Source organism: Propithecus coquereli, unplaced genomic scaffold (genome assembly GCF_000956105.1).
Source record: "Propithecus coquereli isolate 6110/MARCELLA unplaced genomic scaffold, Pcoq_1.0 Scaffold66, whole genome shotgun sequence".
Lineage (NCBI taxonomy): Eukaryota > Metazoa > Chordata > Mammalia > Primates > Indriidae > Propithecus > Propithecus coquereli.
In genome coordinates this window covers 1,725,582-1,729,888 of record NW_012152618.1, presented here as the reverse complement: position 1 = coordinate 1,729,888, position 4,307 = coordinate 1,725,582, and positions in this window count along the sequence as shown.

The following is a 4,307-nucleotide window of genomic DNA, read 5'->3' as shown; positions in this document are numbered from 1 at the left end:
GGTTACATCGTGCTTTAGGCAAACTTCCCCTAACACTTTATGAGCAGGACATCTCATCACCCTTAGACTTAATGAGACCTGCGTTCCTCCCCAAATGACCATTCCTCTTAAATGTATTCTAGGGTGTTTTTAAAAGCAGGTTCAAGTGATTTTAGAAAATTCTACAATATTCTTTAAAATAATTGACAGCAGCCGGAGTACCATTAAATGGTGCTGGGAATCACTTTGTATTTTCTTTCTAATCTTCAGTTGGAAATGAGTAGCATCAGATAGTGGACTTACGGAAGGGGTGTCATTTGTGAAATTAGCCTAAAAGAGAAAATAAAAAGAGCTGATAGTATATATGCCAATTGTATCTCTAGTGGCCTACCCTGATCCTTGTACTGTCATGCATTGCTTAACAATGAGGATATATTCTGAAAAGTGCATCCTTAGGTGATTTTGTCTTTGTGGGAACATCATAGACTGTGCTCGCACAAACCTAGATGGTATAGCCTACTACACACCTAGGCTGTATGGTATAGCCTATTGCTCCTAGGCTACAAACCTGTACAGCATGTTACTGTACTGAAAACTGCAGGCAATTTTAATGCAATGGTAAGTATTTGTGTATCTAAACATATCTGAACATAAAAAAGGTACAGTAAAAATATGGTATAAAAGATTAAAAAATGGTACACCCGTACGGGGCACTTACCATGAATGGAGCTTGCAGGACTGAAAGTTGCTCTGGGTGCCATCAGACAGTGAGTGGTGAGTGAATGTAATGGCCTAGGACAGTACTGTGCACTACTATAGACTTTATACACACAGTACACTTAGGCTATGTTAAATCTATTAAATTTCTTTCTTTAATAATAAACTTAGCTTGCTTACTGTAACTTTTTTACTTTATAAACTTTTCAATTTTTTAACTTGTTGACTCTTGTTAATAACACTTAGCTTAAAACATAAACATATTGTACAACTGTAAAAAATATTTTATTTCTTTATATCTTTTTTCTACAAGCTTTCTGTATTTTTTAATTAATTTTTTTTTTAACTTTTTAAACTTTTTTGTTAAAACTAAGACACAAACACACATCAGCCTAGGCCTACACAGGGGGTCAGGATCATCAAGATGTCACTAAGTGATAGTGTTGCCAGACACAGGTTCGGCTGCCCACCACCAAAGAACCAAACACGAGGCGAGGCTGATGAAGGAAAGGTGGTTTACTCAAGTGCTGGCAGCCTGAGGAGCTGGGGGACCATTGTTGCAAAGACCATCTCATCTTTCTCTGCTTACTCAGCCACTTACAAAGGGAAGGAGTGAAGGAGTACCTAGCAGAAAGCAAGCTTTGTGCAAGTCATCATGACTCGTTTGATGGTTATCAGCAAACGATGGATCATCTTGTGAATCTTGTCATGAGCTGTCTGCAGTTGGCCTGTTCCAGACTCTCGATCTATTTTTCCTCAAGGTTGTTTTTTAATCCTGTGTCTGGCAGCTGTGTAAGCAAGCAGCAGGTTAATTCTAAACTTTTAAGAATAAGCCAAAAACATACTGAACGCAAAATGGCTTCCCTTTAGCTAGCCTAGCGATATAATCTGAGTGACCCTTGGGGTACACTTAAAATAGGAATTGTTCAGCTCCATGAAAATTTTATGGGATCGCCATCATGTATACAGTCCATTGCTGACCAAAACATTGTTATGCAGTGAATGACTGTATTTCTAGGCAGCCTCTTCCAGCTTCATGCAGCCGCCACCTGATAGTTCCTTGTCTGGCTTGTGCCATCTCTTGCTTCCTGCTCTGGGCTTCTCTTAAGCTGCAGCATGAGATGCCTGAGGCTACCCATCTAGGGTTAACACACTTGCCACTTGCAAATGCAATCCGAGGAGTTATGCCCGGTGAGGCCACCCTTGATGACCCAGGGACCAGAGCCAATGAATAAATGATGCCCCTGTCTTCCCCTGGGAGGACAATTTTGAGACGCTTCTCAGAAAATATCATGGGAGATATTGGTTAAAGGGCACAAATTTTTAGTTATAAGATTAATAAATTCTGGTTATCTAAGGTACAGTATGATAACTGTCAAAGGAAAAACTTTAGACAAATTAAATTTAACAGAGTTTAATTGAACAAAAGTACAATTAAAGAATTGGGCAACCCTCAGACCCAAATAGGTTCAGAGAACTCCATTCCCCAAAATGGGCAGGCACTATTTCTGGACAGAAAGTAGAAATGAGGTACAGAGACAGCTTGAGTGTTTCCAACCTAGTGCTTGCCTAGTATTTGCATGAAAATGAGATTTGTTAAGGAGAGAAAGATAGGATTATAGGGCAATAGCAAGATACAGGTTTACAGAGCATGATACATACACCACAGATGATGACTGGACCCATTGTCACAGCAGGAAAAGAGCAAGGAAGGGCACAAAAAGGGCCTGGTTATGGTCTGCATCTTGTTTTATAGAGCCCAGATTGGGACCTCCCTAGTGGCTCAGACGTCATCTTGGAACTGCTTTGATTGGACAGTTGGGAGTTGCATGATCTGAGTGTTACTGTGTATGAAGGATGCTCTAGGTCAATTTCCGGACTCCATGGTACCTATAATGTTGCTTGGCCCATGAGCTAGAGAGTCCTCTAGCTCTTTTGCAGCTTTTGCAGCTGGCGCACTAAGTTATGGTTGGCCGATTCACAGGGTATTCCCTTCTCCCCCAGGTATGGCAGTCGCTTGGGAGATTAAGGTAGGGCAGGAACAAGATGGGGGCAACAGCACCCACTTTCATCCCTAGGAGACCTGAATCCCTCACTATCTGCCTAACAAAACTATTATTTTGTACACCTTAAATATATACACTTTTTTTGAGTCAGTTATACCTCAATAAAATTGGGGGAAAAAAAGAAAAGAAAATACCATGGGATGGAGGGCCCATCTGTTGGTGCGTCGGCTACCTTGGCAACAGGCCTCTCATTCTCACTCCCTCCTTTCCTATTTCTCTTCCCTTGGTCCCTCACTCCCATTCCTAGATTCCATCCCCTACTGACATGCAAACTGCCTTTCTAGAGTTCTTTGTCTCAGTCTCTGCTTTCAGGGGAACCCAGGCTAAGATACCAATTGTTTAACCAGCTCAATAATTGCTCAGTTAGACAAACTGTATAGCGTGGGCCTCTCTTACTACCAATTCTCTCCTTTGGAGGGAAAGAAGAAGAGGCCCTAACAGGTATCCGGGCACAGAAGAATTCCCAGGGCCACCCAGCTACACAGATACGTTAGCAAAACAAAAGATCCACAAACTAATCATACTCTAATGAAGGAAAGTAAATCAGTAATTATGATAAAATCTCTGGTGGGGGTGGGAGAAAGGAGGAGGGAAATGATTTTAGCAAACGCATATTTAATGACTTAGCAAGATAAGATAATTAGGCACAGTCTACTGAACTGTGGGTGGGAATGGGGTGGTGGGAAGACTGTCACAACTGTAAGATCAAAGCTCATTTATAAAGTAATTCAATCCCAAGTACTGTTGTTGCTCAAAGGAATTTAATTTTTTTTTTTTAAATTTTAATCTTTGACTAAACCTTTGAAAAGCTGGTGACGCCTAAACCTTAAGGCAAGTTAGGAAATGTGGTTGGATTTGGGAGTTGACACCAGCAGTGAGAGCTGTGTTTACATCCTTGGACCTTTTCTGCCCTGGCAAATAAGGTCAGCAAGGGAGAGAGAGGGAACCTGTGGCAGGCTGTCTGCTAGGAGCTTTAAATAGATGCCTTCCTCATTTAACCCCACAATGACCTTTAGATGTAGGTATCCCTATTCCTGGTTCACAAACAAAAGATGACGGGCAGTTGTATTATTTGAACTCAGACATGTTTTGCTTTGAGACTTGGGTTCAGACACGGGCAACAGCCCAACCTTAATTATTTCTTGCTGAAAGGGGAGACTATAAAGGAAGCTCTGATGTTTTCTAGATTCCTTACACAAATGGCATGGGTTGTATATATTCAGTAAAATCTTTTTGAACCCACAGACCGAGGTATGATGATGATATCAAGTTTTCCGACAGGGAGAAAATAAACGCACAGGTCAGTGTTATTTAAGCATCCTCCTCCCATTGCCAATTGTGAATTTCACGGGAAATTCGAGTTTGCCATTCTAGTTCACTCGCCAGAGCCCTTGGGCTTCGTTTTATTGGAATGTGTGAGTCAATTCTAGAGAAATGAATCAAACAGAGGAAATGGAAATGAAATTTCTGGATCTACAAAATTTGTGGATCTGAAAGCAGCAAATGCCCCAGTTCTTTCCCTCTCCCAGGCCTCGTTAGCTGTCC